Genomic DNA, 25,027 nt, shown 5'->3' on the forward strand with positions numbered 1-25,027 from the left:
CCCCAGGGCATTGATTCTTTCTATGACACCTTAAACAATTTTGTCACTGTAAACTATCACAACTTTCCTCGTCAAAATTAAACCTAGTGCTTTGAAGACCTTTGTTGCTTTAAAATAAAGGATGATAAAAAAAATAAAAAAATAAAGGATGATAAAAAAAATAAATAAATAAAGGATGATTATTTGTTTAACAATTAGCAATTGATTGAACTATATAAATCAAGTGTAAAAATACAAAACTATGGAGACTGAATTATATAGACCAGAATTCTAGAGTAATCAAATAAACTGGCTCAATGCCTACTTTCTCCTTCATTTTGTTCATTTATCTGGTGCGACATTCTGTGCTATTATCACATATTAAGTAGAAACAGATTATAACACATTCTAGTTTGAAGAAAAGTAAATACATGAATGATGTACTTGATACAAAAAAAAGATATATTTTACAATAAAAGTAAATTATTAGTATAAAAATTTCCATAGGCATTAGAAAGATTGCGAATGTTTTAAATGTGGGACACTTCAAAATACATTTCAGTGTTAGTGTTCAGGCTTTAGATGAAGAACATTCTCTTTGGGTTATAAATTGAGCTATAACTGGATTGGGAAAGCAACCTAATGAGCTGGACAGAAAAGTCTGACTTCAAAGCTCAAACAGACTCATGTTGGAACAAAATGAGGAATCTAAGGAGGAGAGAATCCATTAATGCATTCATTCTACTACAATTAGGTAAATGAGTAGACAGATGGAAGAACCAGGATTCATACTCTCTAGAACTGTATCAGTAATTAATGCTTCAGCCATTATAGCCACTATTTGATAAATCATTTCTGTTAGATCAAAATGTTTTATTCCTATCCAAATAGGGAGAATAAACTTTTCCATGTAAATCTCCAATATAGATACATAAGGCATCATTTTTATTCCAACCAAATGTGTTAAGCTATTTTTTGCTTTTCAAATTTGTTGTTCTGAATTTTTAATGAAACAGGCTTTGTTTAAATTTACCTAACATTTTTCAGTACTGGCATTACCCATCGTAATATAAGGGACACAGAACAACAACAAAAAGCTACATGGCTTTTTTGGTTTGAGTTCTAATAATTCTTAATCCATAAATTAGAATCAGTGTGAATAGGTGGATATTTTGAAACATCCATTCTTCAAAGATTTATTCATTGTTGTGGTTATAGAGACAAAGCACATTAAAAAACATGTGCCAGAGTCCTGCAAATAGATAATACAAAGTGTTCCAACCCAAATCTTAATATATTTGCCTTCTTCTTTTTCTTCCATGTTTACTTCCTCATCTCCCTTCTTTATGCCTTTCTTCTTCTGTGCCTCCTCTTCCCCACTCTTCTTGCTATCACAAACATCTATTGAATGAAGTTGAATAACATATAGCTCTTTCAATAAAATGTTTACAGTCAGTTGGGGTAATAGACATGTAATAGTATGTATACAAAGAATAATGACAGCACAGAAGAGACATTGTTTATTAACTGAGTCTGGAGGAGACCTGGAGGAGGCTGTGAAAGCAACTGATATGGGTTGGACATTGAAGGATCAAAGCAGGATGTCACCAGGTGGATGAAGGATAGAAGATTTTAGGTAGAAGGAACAATTCATACCACGTTTTCTCAGAGAAAGGAGTGCTGTCCTTCCACAATTGCCATGTATCCAAAGTGGTCACAGTTGGGTTAAACCTTATTCATTCAAGATGGAATATACCTTGGGTATTCTTTTTCGTCTAGTGGGGTTATTGACTTTCTGGACTGCTCTTCTCAGGAAATGAAGCTTGAGAAGAAGTAAGCAAAAGAAAGGGGATTGATTATTGTCTGTAGCTCAGTGAGAATCAATCTAAGGAATACCATAGACTAAAAGAAACTTGGGGGAAAGTGCGCAAAATTCAGGGAGAGTTAATATTCCAGGACTTAGCACCCTAGTAGTCATTGCCCTTTAGTTTCTGAGAAAACTGTAATAAAAAGAAAGAAACTATTAATTGCCAGAATTATAGGAGACATTTTTGGACATGATTTACAATATGTTATGTGAATCTAAAATTAGCTCAATTTAAGATTGAATTCAGAGATTCAAGATTTAACTCAGAGATTTCAAAGATTTTTTATAAGCCAAAATTGCCTAATCTCCCAATTTTACTCTGTTCCAATAAAGGTCAAGGATGAGGCATTGGCATAGTGGCAGGGAGATTTTAGATAACTATAAATAATGGTATAATAAGACGACATTGTATGTATCTCCATACTGCATAATTTTCCGTTACGCTAACGCCTATAATTTAATTATCCTCTGAGTACCACTGAGATGAGAATCTTTTCCCAAGAAAAGTATAAGAAGCCTTATTTATCAAACAGTCAGAAATCTTTCTGGCTTACTCCCTTCTCCATTCAAATGGAACCACTTGGACACACACACACACACACACACACACACAGATATCCCCAAAGTTTTCCATTGCAAACATAAGATATGATACAATACCTTTAAAAAAAGCCAGCTATTTTACCAGCAAAGAGTTTATTTGAGAATAGTGGAAAACTGCAACTCAAGACAAGCAAATATTATGAGGAACCATAGGCAAGTCAGGAGAACCAGAGGAGAGCAACTTGGTTTAAGGAGAAAGGAGGAACCTAAGAGGGGACTATAACAGCCTCTCATTGGCTGAGTGTGGTAGCTTCTCATTGATTGGGCTGTTGCTGGGCCTTTCTTCCTCCTGGGTATGTAAAACACTCTTCCTGTTGGGGAATTAAAGGTGTGCTTCTTACAGAGGATGGTAGTGTGTGAGAGATCTCCCTTCAGGGCTTCCTGACTCCATTTTAAATGAGGTTTGCTTTATTTATTTTAACATTTACCCTTTTTGATCAAGATCTTTTTTTAAATTTTTTTATTTTATTTTTTATAAATTTATTTTTTATTGGTGTTCAATTTGCCAACATATAGAATAACACCCAGTGCTCATCCCATCAAGTGACTCCTCAGTGCCCATCACCCAGTCACCCCCACCCCTGCCCACCTCCCCTTCCACCACCCCTAGTTCGTTTCCCAGAGTTAGGAGTCTCTCATGTTCTGTCTCCCTTTCTGATATTTCCCACTCCTTTTTTTCTCCTTTCCCCTTTATTCCCTTTCACTATTTTTTTTTACTTTTTTTTAATAATAAATTTATTTTTTATTGGTGTTCAATTTGTCAACATACAGAATAACACCCAGTGCTCATCCCGTCAAGTGCCCCCCTCAGTGCCCGTCACCTATTTACCCCCATCCCGCCCTCCTCCCCTTCCACCACCCCTGGTTCGTTTCCCAGAGTTAGGAGTCTTATGTTCTGTCCCCTTTTCTGATATTTCCTACCCATTTCTTCTCCCTTCCCTTCTATTCCCTTTCACTATTATTTATATTCCCCAAATGAATGAGAACATATGTTTGTCCTTCTCTGATTAACTCATTTCACTCAGCATAATACCCTCCAGTTCCATCCACATTGAAGCAAATGATGGGTATTTGTCATTTCTAATGGCTGAGTAATACTCCATTGTATACATAAACCACATCTTCTTTATCCATTCATCTTTTGATGGACACCGAGGCTCCTTCCACAGTTTGGCTATTGTGGACATTGCTGCTAGAAACATTGGGGAGCAGGTGTCCCAGCGTTTCATTGCATCTGAATCTTTGGGGTAATTCCCCAACAGTGCAATTGCTGGGCCATAGGGCAGGTCTATTTTTAACTCCTTGAGGAACCTCCACAGAGTTTTCCAGAGTCGCTGCACCAGTTCACAGTCCCACCAACAGTTAATTTTCCCCATTCTCACTGGTGTGAGGTGGTATCTCATTGTGGTTTTGATTTGTATTTCCCTGATGGCAAGTGATGCAGAGCATTTTCTCATGTGCATGTTGGCCATCTCTATGTCTTCCTCTGTGAGATTTCTCTTCATGTCTTTTTCCCATTTCATGATTGGATTGTTTGTTTCTTTGCTGTTGAGTTTAATAAGTTCTTTATAGATCTTGGGTACTAGCCCTTTATCTGATACGTCATTTGCAAATATCTTCTCCCATTCTGTAGGTTGTCTTTTAGTTTTGTTGACTGTACCCTTTGCTGTGCAAAAGTTTCTTATCTTGATGAAGTCCCAATAGTTCATTTTTGCTTTTGTTTCTTTTTCCTTCATGGATATATCTTGCAAGAAGTTACTGTGGCCGAGTTCAAAAAGGGTGTTGCCTGTGTTCTCCTCTAGGATTTTGATGGAATCTTGTCTCACATTTAGATCTTTCATCCATTTTGAGTTTATCATTAAGAAAATTATTCGCCATGACCAAGTAGGATTTATTCCTGGGACACAAGGCTGGTTCAACACTCGTAAAAAAAATCAATGTGGGGATCCCTGGGTGGCGCAGCGGTTTGGCGCCTGCCTTTGGCCCAGGGCGCGATCCTGGAGACCCGGGATCGAATCCCATGTCAGGCTCCCGGTGCATGGAGCCTGCTTCTCCCTCTGCCTATGTCTCTGCCTCTCTCTCTCTCTCTCTCTCTCTGTATGACTACATAAATAAATAATAAAAAAAAATCAATGTGATTCATCATATCAGCAAGAGAAAAACCAAGAACCATATGATCCTCTCATTAGATGCAGAGAAAGCATTTGACAAAATACAGCATCCATTCCTGATCAAAACTCTTCAGAGTGTAGGGATAGAGGGAACATTCCTCAACATCTTTAAAGCCATCTACAAAAAGCCCACAGCAAATATAATTCTCAATGAGGAAGCACTGGGAGCCTTTCCCCTAAGATCAGGAACAAGACAGGGATGTCCACTCTCACCACTGCTATTCAACATAGTTCTGGAAGTCCTAGCCTCAGCAATCAGACAACAAAAAGATATTAAAGGCATTCAAATTGGCAAAGAAGAAGTCAAACTCTCCCTCTTCGCCCATGATATGATACTCTACATAGAAAACCCAAAAGCCTCCACCCCGAGATTGCTAGAACTCATACAGCAATTTGGCAGTGTGGCAAGATACAAAATCAATGCCCAGAAGTCAGTGGCATTTCTATACACTAACAATGCGACTGAAGAAAGATAAATTAAGGAGTCAATCCCATTTACAATTGCACCCAAAAGCATAAGATACCTAAGAATAAACCTAACATAAGAGGTAAAGGATCTATACCCTAAAAACTATAGAAAACTTCTGAAAGAAATTGAGGAAGACACAAAGAGATGGAAAAATATTCCATGCTCATGGATTGGCAGAATTAATATTGTGAAAATGTCAATGTTACCCAGGGCAATTTACACATTTAATGCAATCCCTATCAAAATACCATGGACTTTCTTCTGAGAGTTAAAACAAATTATTTTAAGATTTGTGTGGAATCAGAAAAGACCCTGAATAGCCAGGGGAATATTAAAAAAGAAAACCATATCTGGAGGCATCACAATGCCAGATTTCAGGTTGTACTACAAAGCTGTGGTCATCAAGACAGTGTGGTCCTGGCACAAAAACAGACACATAGATCAATGGAACAGAATAGAGAATCCAGAAGTGGACCCTCAACCTGGTCAACTAATATTCGATAAAGGAGGAAAGACTATCCACTGGAAGAAAGACAGCCTTTTCAATAAATGGTGCTGGGAAAATTGGACATCCACATGCAGAAGAATGAAACTAGACCCCTCTCTTTCTCCTATTTGAGTTCTATATCTTAATCGGAGATCACCTCGAAACACTGAGCTAACTTCACCCTGATGGCACATTGTTTCTACAGAATTTGACAGGCAACAGGTATGAAGCCTAAAAATGATTCTATTGAATGAGAATCATGCATTCTGAGAGCCTAAACGGGGTCTTTCTTTCCTAGAAGACTTGCAAAGAAGATTTAGCTTGTTTGTATTTCTCTTGAGTGCAGAGGAACAGCTCAAACATCAAGAGATCTCTGACATTAGGGATAGTTGAGTTTTTTCTTATAACATATGTAAAGGCCAAGAAGATTTCCCCCTTTTGCAATAGATTGGACCAAGAAAGAGAAGGGAGAATTAAGATAAAAAGCAATAGTGAGTAAAAGGTATATATCCTGATCTAGTCATCTTCGGAAAGCTGTCTCCTTCAGCTGTTGTCTGGTTCAATTCATGGAAATTTTTATTTTCAGGTTACCAGTTGGTATGCAGATTCAGTCAGGGTTTGATGCTTCCTTTAGATGTGACACATGGATCCAAGATCTATTCCTTGAGTTTGGTGGCACAAGGGTTGATTCCTTTTTAACGAGGTTGAAAAGAGTCTTTCTGGAGGTATCTTTTTCAGCAGGAAAAATCTGTAGACTGAGGTGTAATATTTAAGATCTTCATCTTCCAGGAGCACACTGAGGAAAGATTTCTGCTAACGCATGGTCATTCTCAATAAAAGCAAGTAGGACTTCGCAATATTGAAGTATATCCTCTTTTTGCCAGCTGTGGATCAAAAGAAGCAGGAGTTATGTGCACTGGGTATGTTGTGATTATCTCAAAAGGTGAGAGTTTATGGGTTTCAAAAGGGGTACACTAGAAGGGCTAATGCCAGTGCCTTTGGCTAAGGTATTTGGAGATCTCTACAAATTTTGAATGACGTCACTAGTGTGTTCAACTAGCCCTGAGGATTGAGAGTGGTAAGCGCAATGAAAGTGTTACAAAACTGACCAAACATGTTGAAGCATTGACTGGCGAGATGAATCCTGACCTGTTGAAGCATTGACTGGTAAGATTAGTTCACCAGTTACTGTGAAGTTCGAGGAGGTGTGGTCCCCAGGAAGGGATGAAATTTTAAGCCATGCAAATTATTAGCAAGATATATGTATACCTGTGAGACTGGAGAACCTGTATAAAGTCCATTTGCCAAAGCTTGAATTGTCCATTGGGCAATTTAAAGTGTCCAGGAGCAGAGCAGACATGTTTTCCTGAGTTATACTTTAGGCAGATGGGGGAAGTAAAGTAAAGCAAAGGCACCCTGTGCCTTGTTAATACTTCCCCACAAATACTAATTCATGAAGGTTTTCATTTGATTAGTAGACCAATGACTTAATGCATGCACAGTGGTCAGTAATGGAAACTTTAAAATCTCTGGCAGGACTGGATTATTATTTGACCCAGCCAGAGTTTTTTGTTTTAATTGAACCAATAGCTATTAAATTTCAAATATTGTTTTTCCTTCTCTGGGGCCAATTGTTGGACATCTCTAGTCAATTTTTCTAGATTACCATTTGGGGGAACATGCCTTTAGACCATGACAGAGGTTTGATTGTTGGTTCCTTTGAGAGCAATGTTCTTTGTGGAACAGTCAGTTCCACAATCAGTGGAGGAAACCACTATCAGTGAGGTGGTTTCCTTTAGCTTCCAGGAAATCAAGTTTGGAATGCCTAGTGACCTTAAAAATAAAGCAGCTGGTAAGATTAAAGCATCCAACAATTCCTGGACATAAAGGCCATTTTTAATTTTGTCCCCTGGAAATGAGGAAGCATCTCTTTTTCCATAGCACTCCAAAATTGTGACCTACTCCAAAATCATACCTACTGTCAATACAGATATTTGCAGTTTTGCCCTTGACTAAAATGCAGGCCCAACCAAGAGTATATGACTTGACCTCTTGGGCTGAGGTAGCTGAGGTACAGCGTCAACAACTTTATAAGGAGTTATATTAGATTACTCAGCATATTTACCATTTTCACCTTTTAAATAAGAACCATTGGTAAACCATGAAAAATGTTATCAGGAGGTAATCTATCTGAGCCATACAGTCTTTGGGAGTATTGTCCACAGAGAAGGGAAGAAGGGTGGCGGGGTTAAGATTATTACAAGAGAAAGATTTGTATGAGAAACGGTTCCCAAAAAGTGTTGAGTATGAGGAGAATTCAGAAGAGCTTCTACTGCATGAGGTACAGGCTTCCAGTACAGAATGAGTAATTCACCAGAACGAAAGGCACAGTATATGGGATATAGTCAACAATATTGTAATGTGGTGACAGGTGGTGGAATTGTGGTGAGCATAGCATAAGGTATAAACCTGTCAAATCACTGTTGTACACCTGAAACTAATGCAGCACTGTCAACTATACTTCAATTGCAAAAAATTTATCAGAGGGGCACTACTCAGGGGAATTCTAAGGCTCTAGGCAAGTACCATTTCTTAACCTGGTGGTGGATATGTGGAGATTTATTTTATTATCATTATCAAATTTTGTGTATATGTGTTCACATATCTTTGCATGTAAATTCCAGAATAAAATTTTCAATTAAAACAATGACAAAAACAAAGATGGTTAGAGGGGATTCCATAGCTATCTTTTTAATGGTCTTAATTAAAAGGACCTTCCTTGACAGGAATGGCTCTGAAGAGGGATACCCCTGTGCCACAAAGTCCAGCTGTTGGCTTTGGATTGATGGTGGTCCCCATGTTCTTGTGTGAATACCCCAAGGAGGTTCCCTTCATTTTCAAATACAAAAAGAAAAAAAGAGAATTTGACCCAAGGATAGGGAGATTTATCAAGCTTTCCTTTAGGGCTTTAAAGGCTAAGTCATGTTGGTCTTCCGAAATACTAAGGTCATGGTTTTGTGTCTTTTTTCTTAATTTGGGGCCTAGGGAAATTCAGGATGCCATGATCTAAATGTAGCCCTTGTTCTGAAATTAGGTGCCCCATTACAGAACCTGAGTTTTAACAAACTACAATTTCTCTTTGGAGACTTTGTGTCACTTTAAAGTTAAAAGTTTTAACAGGTGAATAATGTCTTTCTGCAGAGGCCTGAGCATCTAAGTCAGTTTTTATTTTTTTAAAGATTTTATTTATTTATTCATGAAAGACACAGAGAGAGAGGGGCAGAGACATAGGCAGAAGAAGAAGCAGGCTTCTTGCAGGGAGCCCCGATGCGGAACTCAATCCCAGATCCCAGGACTGCAGGATCACAACCCAAGTTAAATGCGGACGCTCACCACTGAGCTACCCTGGTGCCCCCTAAGTCAGTTTTTAAAGTTGAGGGGAGGGATCCCTGGGTGGCGCAGCGGTTTGGCGCCTGCCTTTGGCCCAGGGCGCGATCCTGGAGACCGGGGATTGAATCCCACATCAGGCTCCCGGTGCATGGAGCCTGCTTCTCCCTCTGCCTGTGTCTCTGCGCCTCTTTCTCTCTCTGTGACTATCATAAATAAATAAAAAATAATAATAATAATAATAAAATAAAGTTGAGGGGAAATAGGGAGGACTTTTTTCCTTCCCAAATAAAGGCAGAGATACTGGCTGGCCTTATCCACAGTGATGCTAGAGAAAGTGGTGCCTAAATTAAAGCCAGTGAAAAATTTGCTTTCAGCGGGGATGGGGGCTAAGAAAGCATGGGAATTTGGACTGGTGGGGTGACAAGGGATACTAGTGCAGAGATAATGAGGCCTGGAGGCTTGTAACCTTCTATTAGGGGCTTGATGCCTTACAGCTGACCCAATACTGACAAATAGTATCCTTAAAATTCACTTTAGTGTTGTAAGCTATGGAACAAGTAAAAGATGTTGAAGGTTCATTTGCTTCACCTGGTTGACCATTTCGGTTGTCACTCTCAAATCCTAGAATTATTTTCCCTTTCGGGAGAAAGAAGTTCTGCCATGATATTCATCTAAGAAATTGCAGCCCAACAAATGAATAGGGGTGGGGGAACTAAGGACAACCAGTTTAGTACTCCAAGAAATGGTTTCATAACAGTGTGGTTGAGCACCGTGACAATAGCTCCAGTATTGATAAGATTCATTCCCAATCTGGAGAGTTGTTTTTCTAAACTTATTAAAAAGGATTGGGAAAAGCTACTCTAGTTCCTCAGAGTCCTATAATGGGCCAGTGTCCTGGCTCTACAGTAATGATAAGACCAGGTGGGGTTTTGTTTTGTTTAGGGGACTCCTTTTTTGGAACTGAAGATTAAGGATTTTAGTGTTCTTCCCTTTAGTTGAATCATCTAGAGGGCAGGCAAACTGATTTGTTAAATTAAGTAAATCCAGTGTGGATGTAGTTTCCCATTCCATTCTTGTCTTTTTAACTAAAAGGGAGAGATCCCAGTTCAGCCTGTTAATGAACGTAGTATACCCAAGTGGATTCAACATCTATAGGAAAGTAAGAATTTTTCTTAAAAAGAATGTGGAGCTGCGTATAATAATCATGCCCGAGAGGGGTGAGAGGCAGAGGAAGAGGGAAAAACAGGCTCCCTCCTGAGAAGGGAGCCCAGTGGTGCTCGATGCAGGGCTAGATCCCAGGATCTATGGCAGACATTTAACCAACTGAGACACTCAGGCACTTCAAAGAACCTTTGATTTCTTTTCTTCTATTTAAATTCAATTTGCCAACATATAGTATAACAGCCAGTGCTCATCTCATCATGTGCCCTGCACAGTGCCTGTCACTTGGTTACCCCATCCCTCCCCCACCTCCCCTTCTGCAACCCTTTGTTTGTTTACCAGTTAGGAGTCTCTCATGATTTGTCTTCTCTCTAATTTTTCCCCACTCAGTTTTTCCCCCTTCCCTTATGGTCCCTTTCACTATTTCTTCTATTCCACATATTCTAAACATAAAACCAGTAAAAATAAATACCATTTCTCAATGTAAAAAAACAAAAACAAAACAAAAAAAAAATCAAAAAACAGTAAGGGTCCCAGAAGGAGGATGAGAATCTAGCAGATTGGAATCCCATTATTCAAAGCCAGATGTTAGGGACACCTGGGTGGCTCAGCGGTTGAGCATCTGCCTTTGGCTCAGGGCATGATCCCAGGGTCCTGGGATCAAGTCCCACATCGGGCTCCCTGCATGGAGCCTGCTTTTCCCTCTGCCTCTGTCTCTGCCTGACTCTCTCTCTGTCTCATGAATAAATAAATAAAATCTTAAAAAAAGGCCAGATATTTTAAAAAAAATTTGCCATAGGGGCAAAGCCTTTACACAAAAAGGATGAAGCCTTTAAATGCCTACTAGAGTTGGAAAGCTCAATCAAAAGGAGGGAACCCAGTTCTGAGAGGAGACTTACCAAACCAAAGGGAAAAAAACAACTAACTGACAGATGTGGAGAGCATAAAGGGCTCAAGTAGGAGCCTCATGTTCCAAAGTTCTTTAGGGGCTCATCTTCACGTCCCACTTCTAACTGCCACCTAATGTTGGCCATAAAGAAACAGATACTGTCTTAGCATATGAGAAAGCTCCATTTTTCTAACACTTTTCCTCCTTGTTGGGAGATTGAGCTTAATGTTTTTGGAGGAAAGTGTTGCAAAGCAAGCAAAGCCTTGATTCCTAGCAAATGGATATTTTTATTTGAATTAAATCCCATTTGCTATTCAGCAAATAGTTCAGGGGCCTCTGTTACATTAGTCACTGCACTGAGTCCTGTAAACAAAATTAAAATCTTAAATTTTTCCAAATTTAATTTTTTTAAAGATTTTATTTATTTGACAGAGACAGCACAAGGAAGGGGTAGTGGGAGAGGGAGAAACAGGCTATCCACTCAGCAGGGGGCCCGATGTGAGGCTCAGTCCTGGGACTTTGGTATCATGACCTGAGCTGAAGGCAAACACTTAACCAACTGAGCCACCCAGTCTCTCCAGTTTTTCAAAATTTAAAATAAAAAAAAATAGCTTAGGGAATTCAGTAATTGTTCAACCTTTTCCAAAAGGAAGCCATGTAGTTAAAAAGCCTGGCTAGAACTAGAGTGGAAGATAATTTTGGAGATGCTAAGAGGTCTCTGCAGAGAAAATGACATACAGCACGGTAATGGCTGATAGCGAGCCACTCTCTTTGGGTTGATCAGCTTTGTTTTGATTAAAAAAAAAAACAACAAACAATACTAACACAGTAGTTTGAATCCTAGAAAGGATCATATAGAAGATTCTTAAATAGTAAAATTTTTCAAAGGAATAATATCAAAGAGCAACATCCATCAAGTAAGATTGAGGCTGAAATCAGCAGTGAATGAAATTTGCCGGTACCTTGACTTACATACTCACAGGAGGCATTCTTGGAGGATATTTTGAATAGTTTTCTATCAGGTAACAAAACTTCACAAAAGGTTGAGCTGAATAATCCAGACTGGGAGGATGACGCAACGTTTTTTTGATTATCCCTTTGTGTTTTATACCTGAGATAGAGGAGATGTAAACAATCAATTATTTAAAATTCAAATGTTTTGAGGTTTTGTCTCTCTCTCTCTCATACTCATGTGTGTGCACGCTCACACACACACACACACACACACACAAACACACACACAACCCCAAAAACCGAAAATAAATAAGAAATGACCCAGAATTCTCACTCTCTAAAGTCTTAGTTGAAATATATGAGAGACTCCTAACTCTGGGAAATGAACAAGGGGTAATAGAAGGGGAGGTGGGGAGGGGAATGGGGTGACTGGGTGACAGGCACTGAGGGGGGCACTTAATTAGATGAGTACTGGGTGTTATACTATATGTTGGCAAACCGAACTTCAATAATATATACATATATATTATGTATACATATTCATATACATATATAATATATGTATTATACATATATATATAATATACATATATTTCTTTATAAAGAAATATATGGACTTTGGTGGCTAGGTCATCAGGATAGAAATCCTGGCTTTCCCATTTATTAGTTGTGTGATACTTTTATCTTCATTATCTCAAGGCTAATGCTATTTTCAGTATTGTTTGCAAGAATTAGAAGCTATGTATGGCCAGAGTTACACACATTGCCTGTACCTACCAGGTACTATTACTTGAAATGAGGTTTTATCTAATAAACCAAAAGGTACCCATCCAACTGATAATATTTTCTCAGGGAAATAGGATAGATTCAGCTTAGAGATTATTTTTTTCTCTGTGTTCCTACACAGAATAAATTTATCAGCTAAAAACTAAGGTGTAAAATAAAATAATAATAAAATAAAATAAAATCTAAGGTGTAATAAGTTAATGGTGTCTGGACATTAAAAAATATGTAAAAACTCTTCATTATTTGATTTCAAAGTTCACTCGTGTTGTTTTATATTCATACTAATCTGCTGTATTAATCACTTGGGCTTTTGAACAGTTTTTTTTTTTTTTAGAAAAGAATTATACAGATTTGCATTTCACCCTTTAAATGTTTTTGTTATTTTCAATTCATTTCAGAAAATGTCTAAAGTCTTTAATGAAGTACTATCTTCATTTATTAGTGCACTATAATTTGGTGAACTTCAGCTTAAAGTACAAGGATGACATAATCAATTATAATTGTTTTAGAAATGTTTGTCTTAATTTTTTAAGTTCCAAGGTAATAATAGCACTTCTCACCAGCAAAATACCTTATACAGGTGAACTAATAGGAAAGGAGTGTTCTCTGGTGGCTAAACAAGAAATTGAGAGTTCAGAGAACTAAGTTCTATTTCTGTCCCCTCCATTGACTTCAGTGATTTTAGATAAGTCACATAACGTAGGCTGTGCTCTTCACATGTGATGTTTCCTGCTTTAAAAGTACTTCTTGATTGCTGCTCAGTAGAAAAATTAGATAATTCCACTCCCTGTTCTTTCCTCTCTATTTGTTACTTGCCCTTTCTCTCTTTTGTTTCTTCTAGTTTGTATATCTTTCACTATTTTACATTATAGGGGTGGGGAGGAGCAGAAAATGGTAGATATTACTCTGATATAAAGATTCCAGTTTGGAGGCAGAAGAACATGAGTTCAATTCTGATTCTCCCTTTAATTAGTTCTATGGCCTTGGGGACATCCCTACAGTATTCTGAATTGTTTCCTTGCCTTAAGGTATAGTTAGTGATATCTATTTCTCAGGGTTCTAAGGAGTAAATTAAATAATATTTGATATGCATTGTATCTCCTTAGTTAACAACACTTCTGATTGGCTTAGGGGAAGATTCTGATAGAATCTTTATTAAAAGCCATAAAAGCTTTCCAGTCTTGCTTTTATAAAAATCCACAGTCCTTACAGTGAACCAACAGTACTAAAATTTCTAAACCGCCTCCAAAACACACACGCGCACACAAACACACACACACACACACACGCACACACACACACGGCTTCTCGTCTTTCATCCCCTAGTTCTTGATCATTTGCCTCTCACTAGTTCCTTCTTAGTCATACTGGCATGCATCCTTGCATTCTTTAACCTTATAGAATTACTTCTGCCCCGGGGCCTTTGAACTTACTCTTCCTTTTTTCTAGAGACTTGCTACCCCAGATATAATGACAGTGTAGCCTCTTACTTCCTTTAGTTTTTTGTTTATATGTTACTAAATGAATACTTTTGTGACCTTGCTATTGAAATTTGCCGCATCCTTAGTCTGCACTTCAGTACTACCTATGTCTCTTCTTTACCTCTCTTCTATCTCTGTTCTTTACTTATCTATTATTGCAAATCATATCAAATTACCCCAAAACCTAGTGGCTTAAAAAACACGAAAATTTTAAAAAGCTGTTTATTTGTCACATTTTCTGAGGGCCAGGACTCCTGGCATACTGCAGCTAGATGTCTGTGGTTCTGAGACTCACAGGAGATTTCAGTCAAGCTTAGGGCCTGCTTGCTCCAGGAAAAACACATCCAAATTCACTCACACAGCTGTGGCAAGATTCAGTTCTTTGTGGACTGTTGGACTGAGGAACTCAGTTCTTCCTGGGATGTTGGCCAGAGGCCTCCCCTAATTTTCTGCCACACACCCTTTTCCATAAACAATCATATCCTAGTAGCTTGCTTTCCTCAGAGAAAAAGCAAAAGAGTGAGAGAGAATTCCAAGTTGGAAGCCATAGTGTGTTTGTAATCTCTAAAGGGACACTTTTGCCATATTCTTCTAAAATATGTCACTAGGTGCAGTCCACATTCAAGGAAAGGGTTTTACACCAGTAGGTGAATATCAGTAAGAAGGGATCATTGGGGGGCCATCTTAGAGGCTGCCTACTACACAATACAGGTAGGGAATTTCATTTTGCTTACTGTTACAACCCAAGAGTTCTTAACAATGCCTGCTGAATAGTATATTTTCCATATGTGTTTGTTGATTGGTCAAATCTAATTCAGATTCTGACATAGTGTTTATTTATTTTTTTGACATAGTGTTTAATAAATGATTGCTACTATTATGAGTGCTTGAATAATACAAATGACTGTTATTCCTTAGATTATTTATTAGATTTGAATTCCTGTGATGTCAGTGAGTTAGACAGTATGAAAGAACACCCTAGGGTGCTTCCCCTAAAATCTTCATGTTTTGAAAACAATAAACCTCCTCTAGCTATCAAATCTGCAAATAATAGGAAGACTCGAATGACTACACAAAAACCTGTGAGACCAGAAAAAAAAAGAAAACTAAAGACTGGGAATATCTATCATATTATACTGTATAGCAGTTGTTGGAAAATGAGGTTCGTGGGGGGAAAAAGTTTGAAAGTTACTCATTCTTTCCAATGAGTACAATTCTGTATTTCTATTATTTTTATTCCTGGAAAAGTGTGAATTGCTATTAAAGAATAAGTATTCATTCCTAAAGCCTCTTCTTCTTAATGGAAGGAAGGTCCTGCCCTCGCACAGACATCATTTACTAGAGATTTAAGTCTTTTACTGAAATGAGACCTGGGAAAATCATAGGAATTAGAAATTAGCAGTAGAAGAACATCCATAGCAGAAAGAACATCTTGTTCCCATTTGAAGCTAGGTGAGATTCAGCTGAAGAAAAGTGCAGTTTGATGAGCTCAACAACATCTGTTTCTCATGTTTGTAACTGTTCTTGTGAGTAAATGAATAAATGACAGGTGCCGAAGAAGAAAAGGAATGCCAGTAAAGCCCTGAGTAAAGGGATGAGATGCTCTCTCGTCCTGAAGGGACAACTGTGCAGTGGCAAAAAGTCTGTTGTTCAGAAGGCTGACTCAGGAGAAGGTGAGAAAAGCCCACAGATATTGAACAGCCATCCTGTGAAAGAGACCGTATGTGTGACCCAAGGTGGTAGGCCTGAGAAGGAGCTGAGAAATCGGACCAAAAGTGGTTCCTGTGTAGACAGGATAGGAAAATGGCCACCTTTTGCACTTTCACTTTGGTTCTCCTTTGCTCTTTGTAGCTGTTATTTCAGGTTAGTGATCTGGGGGCTTCTTGCGTTATTCCAGAAAATGGGAAAGTCATACGTTCAGGTACTGACACATCTACCTTTCGGTTACACTGGAACTCAGACTACTTAAAGACTTTATTAGTGATTGAGAGATGATAGTCACTTTTGCCTCTAATGACTATTGGCCCCATGGACATGAAAGTTTATGCCCAAAGCAGAAGGGTGCTACAACTGGGTGGCCATGCTTGTGCACTTTTCTGGGGTCAACCGCACAAGCACATCCCCATCAGTGCTAAATTGTCGTGAAACATGTGAAAGCTTTAACTCCAAAGGGGTGGGGACTCCCCCTGTGGAACCCAATGGAAAGGTGGTAAGGTTGAAGCCCCCTTCACTGCCTCTACGAACCCTGTGCTACAAGGAGGCAGGAAGTGTTTCTCTAATATGCCTTTCTCTGGAGAAACAAGAGCCTTGAGGAGATTAAGTGACATTCTTAAAACCATACAGATTATTAACACCAGAATTGTAATTTAAAGCAACCAGGGAGTGCTGGGAGGAAAAAAAAATACCTCAATGACCATATCAAGAATAGGAATACTCTTTAGGAGCCATGAAATTATAAATGTGACATTTTTACTCTGATATCTGGAAGTTAAATTGATTAGTGTCCAATGAGAATACATTTAGTTTCTCCTCAAACAATATATTAAGATCATTTTAATTATATTCCTGTGTAAACTGCAAAGGCATTTGTACAGCAGTGATGGAATTTGCAAAAGTGTAAGTGCACAGGAGCTGAAGGCTTTAATTGGAAAACAAGAACACTGATGTACCATTCCTTTTAGAATAAATCCTAGCTTCAATTAATTTAGAATTAGAAGATTTGCAAAAGAATGAGACAAATATGGTTAGGCTAGAGGTAGCAAAAAAGTGTAAAAACAGTCAGCAAAAATATGCTAAATAAAAGCTGTTATTTACATTAGCACTTAACAGAGTAAACAAGAAAAAGATTGTTTTACTAATAAAGACAAAGGTAACAATGCAGTTGTAACAATTCAGGTTTTTGAAACTATATTTCAATCATTTAAGGGGCATTAATGAAAACTGCTGTGAAACCAAACATAAACAATTGGGAAAGCAGAGGTAGTGCTGTCTAGCGGATAGAAGTAGGAAACAGAAATGCCTGGTCTTGGAAATGGTATTCAGCTGGGTCTCTGACTCTCTAGGGGACTCAGGGGAAGGGTCTTTATTTCTCAGAGCCGCTGTTTTCTTTTTTTTTTTTATAATAAATTTATTTATTTATTTATTTTTATTATTATTTATTTATGATAGTCATACAGAGAGAGAGAGAGAGGCAGAGACATAGGCAGAGGGAGAAGCAGGCTCCATGCACCGGGAGCCCGATGTGGGATTCGATCCTGGGTCTCCAGGATCGCGCCCTGGGCCAAAGGCAGGCGCCAAACCGCTGCGCCACCCAGGGATCCCATAAATTTATTTTTTATTGTTGTTCAATTTGCCAACATACAGAATAACACCCACTGCTCATCCCGTCAAGTGCCCCCCTCAGTGCCCGTCACCCATTCACCCCCACCCCCCGCCCTCCTCCCCTTCCACCACCCCTAGTTCGTTTCCCAGAGTTAGGAGTCTTTCATGTTCTGTCTCCCTTTCTGATATTTCCCACACATTTTTTCTCCCTTCCCTTCTATTCCCTTTCACTATTATTTATATTCCCCAAATGAATGAGAACATATAATGTTTGTCCTTCTCCGATTGACTTACTTCACTCAGCATAATACCCTCCAGTTCCATCCACGTTGAAGCAAATGGTGGGTATTTGTCGTTTCTAATGGCTGAGGAATATCCCATTGTATACATAGACCACATCTTCTTTATCCATTCATCCTTCGATGGACACCGGGGCTCCTTCCACAGTTTGAGCCGCTGTTTTCTTATCTGCAACAAGGAACTCAGGCAAACCTTAACTATATTTAACTCCTAAATATACTATGATGATATATTGGTTCAATTACAGATAGGCAGAAACTTGCAAAAGTATCTAAATACTTTGGACCAATTTATTTAGTCCTATTTTTATGTCTTCAAAAAATAAGAGCAGGGAAGCTGCAGCATATCCAACAAATCAAAGTTGATTTGCTCTCGTGAAAGTAAGCAATGTGCGAAACATCCTTACACCCACTTACCTACCTGCCTCTCTTCCAGCCTGGCTGTTACTAAGGGAGTCTAACAGTCTACAGTTCTGTTGAAGAGAGCTGAGAAACACTCTTCTTCAAGATGCCAACAGCCCTGGTTCTGGGGTTCTAACTCTGGTTCCTGTATTTATTGCCTGTGTATTTTTGCAAACTTCATATAATCTATTTCCTCTCTTGTGAAATGGGGATCACACCAAAAAGATAGCTTTCATAAAGATAGTGTTACAATGATTACTAGAGTTAGGGCCCATGGTTATTTCAGTAAAGGCTTGGAATTTTGATGAAATCCTTCATTAACGGGACAAAGAAAAGGAGAGAGAGAAAAATATATTGTTCTCTACTGATAAATTTCTTATTTAGAGATTCCCCATGCGTCTCTGAATTAAGACGGATCCTTGCATTCATGATTGTTGACTGGAAAATAAAAATGACCATAAGTTGAGGCAAAACCCCAAAATAATTGTACTGAGAATAATAGTGTATTATTCACATAAGCTTGGAACCCGTCTACATTTGAAAACATTTTAGATTGTAAGATTCCATTCGGTATTCAAATTTTTATATTATTTTTTGACCAATTCCTTCATAGCATCTTCTGTCTCCCCACTGACTCGCACCCTCTCACATTACCCCTCTTCCTGCTGCCACCTTCACTTTATTCATTTCACCTTTAGAACCTTCCAGCTCATGTATCAAATCTCTAATTGGTTTCTGGATTTTCTGCAAATCTGCGGTTGACTTTTTCTTACTTTACTGAGATAGTTAAAGGTAAGTTATGGCCGTATAATTATACTAAAATGTGGATAATACTTACGTCAGTTAAAAGAATTAATGCATAACCCATTAGGTAAGAAGCTCTTAGATGAGTAGCAGCAAAGTGGGTGTTGGCATTCTTATACTTCTCTACTTAAATCCCAGAAAATTAAGATCATCAAAAGAGAGAGCAGTTTGGCTGTCAATACTGCATTATTACTCATGTCCTGTCCAATGCTTCTTTGTGTAACATTCACTTTGTTATAATTATGACTAAAGAAAAGACATTGCATTAGCACTCTTTATTAGATCTTATTAAGGCTATTTTGAACCAAATGCCTTTAAATTGTTTGAATGTAAAAATAAGAGTTGTTTTGATTATGTAGGTGACATCTTTGTCATTTGAAAAAAATCAAAACAAAAATTCTTAAACTTTAAACTTAAATCTGCTCTTTTCTTCAACTGGAATGAAAATGCAACACGCTTTAATATACACAAAATCTTCATGTTTTCTACAAAAACACTTCAAAGTATGATATATTGGCTAAATATATTTCTAAATATATTTAGTACACAACTTGTAAATAACTGTTGAGGGTAAACACTCAAGCTTGAGTTAAAAGAAGTACATTGAAAATACAGTGATTTTAGTCATACATTGGAATACATTTTTGTTTTTTAATGACATGCATGGGTTACCATTGACATAAATAGTACTGCCTAAGTCTTCAACGAATTTTTTAAAGATCTATCCTGAATATTAATTCCTGTTTAATTATTTTTAAATCCTATTGTCACTAAGAGGAAATGCTATGATTGATGTCAAATACTTGAAGAAAGCTGGGTGACGGGCACTGAGGGGGGCACTTGACGGGATGATCATTGGGTTTTATGCTATATGTTGGCAAATTGAACTCCAATTTAAAAAATTTAAAAAATACAACGCCAGTGCAGCATTTCTGTCTGCCCATGAGTCCTGTCCTCGTGCTTTAATAAAATCACCTCTTTGCACCAAAAAGAAAGAAAGAAAGAAAGAAAGAAAGAAAGAAGAAAAAGAAAGAAAGAAAAGAAAGAAGAAAGAAAGAAAGAAAGAAAGAAAGAAAGAAAGAAGAAAGAAAGAAGAAAGAAAGAAGAAAGAAAGAAAGAAAGAAAGAAAGAAAGAAAGAAAGAAAGAAAGAAAGAAAGAAAGAAAAATATTGAATCCACTGGTTTCCATCATTATCTTATAAAATACCATTACCATAAATACTATGATTAAAATATGGAAAAATTACATCAGAATTCAGTGTGAGCAGTGGTCAAAGGTGGGGTGGCTCAACCTGACCCAAAAGCTTACCATTACCAAATCTTGAAGATATTACTGAATTCTTTTCTCCGCATTCTCTATAAACAAAGTTCCCCTGATCCAGAGTTCTTTTCAAATCTCATTCTGCCCTAATGATAACATGTTTTCACATCATTCTTCCTTGGTCTTCACGTCTAGTAGGCCATTATACTAGGATCATTCAAACATGACTTTCCAACCTGGACACTTCCAAGTGAATAGGAAAGACGTTATCCACCTTCCTTTCATATTACTGAACAGCATCTGGTAAATGGAGTTCCTATTTCTAGCCGCACAGTTTCAGGGAACTCCCACAAAAAAATAAAAAGCACGTGTGTTCCACTAGTCACCTAGGAATAAAATTTTTAGAGGGAAGAAGCATCAGTCATACACTTGCACTGCTCAGTGCAGCACCTAGCACTTCTTGGGTGCTTAATAAATATTGAACAACCCAGCAATCAAGCCCTCCAGGCAATGGCTGCAGTTGTTAGTTGACACATATGCAGGCTGTACCCAGTAGGAATTGCCAATCAAACAGCTAGATCTAAACACACAGAAACAGCGGAGACAATAACAGCAGCATCACCTTCAAATACAAAGGACAATCAATATGTATATATTGTGCTACCAATAAATTTAAAAGTATTTGTAGAGTTCTTATGTAACTCACAGTGCATGAAATTAGCCAAATGCACACTCTTCCCTTCAGTTAATATGCTTTGCAAAAGGCCAGTGGTCTCAAATTACTTTTTTTTAGGATTTTATTTATTCACTTGAGACAGCGAGAGACAGAATATGAGCGGGGGGGGGGGGGGAGGCAGAGGCAGGGGCAGAGGGAGAAGCAGGCTCCCTTCTGAGCAGGGAGCCTGATGCAGGACTCAATCCCAGGACCTTGACATGGTGACCTGAGCCAAAGGCAGAAACCTAACAGTCTGAGCCACCCAGGCGTCCCTTAAGTTACTTATTAAATACAATGCCTCTGCCTGAACTAAATCCAGAATTGTCCTGGGTGCATGGTGTCTAACTCCATTATGCCATAATGTATGGCAATTGCCTCCAACTCTGCATACTTTGGATTACTCACTTGTGAGTCCACTGTGTGAAATAAGTCTCATCATAACATGTCCACGTAAGAATTAGAGGTGTAAGCTTTACCTGTAGCACAATGTGGTTACTTTGAATTTCAAGCTTTTGTACTGAAAAATTCTCATTTGGATTTCAGACAATAAAGAAAGATGCTATTCACACGGTAAACTGTGTTATTGCCCTTTTTGCAACGTCAATCTTCCTGGTGGCCTCAGAGAGTTCATGAATCTCAATTTGTGCAAAAGCCTCACTTTTCCTAAGGGATCTGACCCAGTTATAAAAAATAAAAATTGAACCCCATGTAAAAAGCAAGATAAATGAGGGTATGCTGGCATGGAGATGATGGGAAAAGCCTTTACGTTGGTATCGTCGTTCTTCTCACCTACAGTTTCCTGTGATCCTTGTTCTTATGTCAACCCTTTAGTGAATACTGCTTCAGCTGCTGAAAATTATACATTCAATGTCAGATTTATGCTCTAAGGAATACTTAAAGTGAGACATCATTCACTTTTGCATAGAAATTAGCTCTGCAGTGTGAAAACTGGCTTCAGGTGAATTCTACTTTAAAAAAAATTGCAAGTGAGAACATGAAGAATGTGGAAGCAAGTACCACAGTTGTAAGAGAATCACGACCAGCAGCTGGAGGGTCCAGTATATTCAGAAAATTATCTTATATTCATATGAGTGGAATCTATTTACTGTACAAAAAAAAGTTACATTCAAATTGGGAAAAAGAAGAGCCCTGGCATATGTAAGACATGCGTAGAATTTTTTTTCTATGTTAAATTCCCTGGAACAGTGTGAACTTGATTCACCCGCTGACATTTAAGAAGGGAATGAAACACACTCAGCAGACTGAGGAGCTAGTCTTTTATTTGCTCTCTAAAATGCATCTTATACTCTTATTCCTCCTGACCAGCATGTAATATTGAGTCAACTCACTCAAACAATTACTTGGCTGACTTGAACCATCTACTCAGCACTTACTGAGTGTTTATGATATGCCAGGCCTGGTAACAGTTGCAGAGTATAAATGAGGAAGACATACCCTGTGTGCTCTGAGGAAACATACCTTCCAGAGGAGGAGATAGACGGGTACAGATCACTACAATGCAGTGTGGTAAAGGCTAAAATAGAGGCATGAACAGTTTCTTGGGAAGCACGGGACAGGGATGGCCAATGAGAAAGCAAAGTAAGGAAGTTTTGAAGACTTTTGAAAAAAATGAACAAATTCCAGGTAAGCAGCTCTCCACGTCCTCAAAGGCCTTTCTCACGGGTCTTTCAGAATATCTCATTGTAGGGCCACACAGACTTCCCTGTCGAGTGGATAGGGGTGCAGAGGCATTCTTCACTCTAAAGAGTAAAAATACTTGGAGGGTTATCTCTGAAGGGCCTGATATTAATCCGTTTGCCACTTGATGGCTATGGGATTTCTACTAACTTACCTAACCGAAGCAAAAGTGGTAGAGGTCACTTTACACTTGGCATGAGAGATAAAAAGAAGAGTAGTATTTGGCTTATGATCTCCAGGAGCTTGTGGTTCAAAGAGTCACAGACTACCAGCATTTATCTGTTGAGTGCAATTAGAGATGCATTGGGTACAATGGGAACATAAAAGAAGGAAAATTAGCCCACTTAGAGAGGCAACAGAGAAGTAAAGTGTCTTTAAGCTTATGATGTTTGACCAGAGTCTTAAAGGCAAAGACATGGACAAAGAAGATTGAAGGGGGAAGCACGCAGAGGAAATGAAGTCATACGTGGAAGTATCAAAGGGTACTGTCTGTACTAGGCTCGTCGAATCGTGGACACACACTTGAAAGACTACGTGCTTTCAGAAAGACCTCTATGTTAAATTCTAACCCATGGGCCAGCATCTTGCAGACAAGAAAACTGATACCTTAATAGTTGTGTCACTTGCCAAGGTTGCAGAAGTAAATATCAAGCGAGAGGTTAGATTCACATCTGTCATGCACCAAAGCCCACCACTTGGCCACTACTCCAGAAATGACCATCTTCAAGTTGGGGAGCTTTTTCAGATATTCCACGAACTTAACTTTCAGTTTCAGTCCTTTTGTTATCTGTTCTGATAGGGTGAGAGGGGTAGGGCTGTGGAGGGAAAAAGTCCTGCTATACCAGCAATGTGTTTGGGATTTACAAACATGGCAGTTGTAAAATTGTTGGGAAGAAGCATGCCACACAAGTCCTAATGTGATATCAGAAGCCGGTGATTTTATTTTCCCACTAAAGCAACAGAATACTATGAAATTAAAGTCTTAATTGGGTCCAAAATGTTAATAGGTACAGCTGTATAACCCAATCAGTAAACAAAGAAGATGACAAACAGAGAGAAAGGAAATCAAATCTAAGAATGCATAGCAGCTAAATACGCAGCCTAGATAATTTGAAGAGGAAGAGGGATGGACGTAATGTTAGCATAAGATATATAAAATAATGCTTCTCAAATGGAGGGGAATTATTTTTATTCTCTGGCAATGATCCCATCAAATATTGGATTTAAGTTGATAGGGAACACTAATTTATGTCGTAGAAAACACATGAGCAGAAAGGTCAACCGTGGAATACAAAAACTTGGCTATATGTGAAAAAGAAAGAAAAAACACTTAAAATTTTCAACTTGTAGTTTTTCAGACTAATTGGATCTATCCTGTATCCACTGGAATCCATTCACATCCTGCAGGGGCTGGAGCACGCAGCTGACTTCACAGGGGCCCTTTCTGCCCTAAGTTTTCAATGATGCTGTGACATCATATCAAGTTTCTCTAAAATACTGACCAGGAAAATGGTTTGCTGCACTCTTTGAAAGAGCAACACCATGTCAATAATGGCTGACAATTGAAGGAAACCATGATTACTCTCAAACACAGACAACCTGCCCTTCCCTTTTCTCTGAGTGAAGTACGGGAGGAAAAAAAAAAAGGTGTTGGAGTTAAAACAGGAGTTAAAGAACCTGCAGGAGCTACACATGCCTTTTGAACTTATGTTAGTTAACATCTCCTCTGTCCAGTAATTGGTCAGATTAAAAATCTGAAAGAAGTGAAGTCTTTTTGAGGGATGGAGTTTGAAAGCTTCCGGTTTGAACACAAAACATGTGTTATTAAGCTGGGTTTGTCAAAGAGGAACATCCTCCTGAAATCATTTGCTAGGGATTCATTTGAAAATGTAATGACAAATACTCCATTGAAGACCGGCATTTCAATCTGTGCATACATATTCATCAATTTCTTTAGGAAAATATTGCAGGTGGCACTAAAAGAAATATGTATTTTGGCACTGGTCTTGTTCATTTTTTAGATGCAACATGTTATCTTCAGAGACTAGGTCAGTTGGACTGCAAGTTCCTCTTAGTTGAGAATATTGAGTGCCTTGTTATTTTAAAGGTATTGTAAGGGACAGCAGAGCATATGATAAAGTAGGAGACCTCATCTGTGTCCTCAAGGAACTTATAAAACTTGGGGAGGCATAGCTGAATGCATTACAAAATGGATTCAAATGGGAAGTAGAACAAGTCATTGATAGAGAAAATAAGAATCCATAGAGGGATAAAGACCATGATCCTCTAA

The 25,027-nt window shown here is 38.3% G+C and overlaps 1 pseudogene; it reads left to right on the forward strand.

The window, feature by feature from the left end:
* Window positions 1-7,304: 7,304 nt before the first annotated feature.
* LOC121492572 overlaps window positions 7,305-25,027 on the forward strand; it is a 125,293-nt pseudogene continuing 107,570 nt past the window's right edge.

Source organism: Vulpes lagopus, chromosome 6 (assembly GCF_018345385.1).
Source record: "Vulpes lagopus strain Blue_001 chromosome 6, ASM1834538v1, whole genome shotgun sequence".
Taxonomy (NCBI): Eukaryota; Metazoa; Chordata; class Mammalia; order Carnivora; family Canidae; genus Vulpes; species Vulpes lagopus.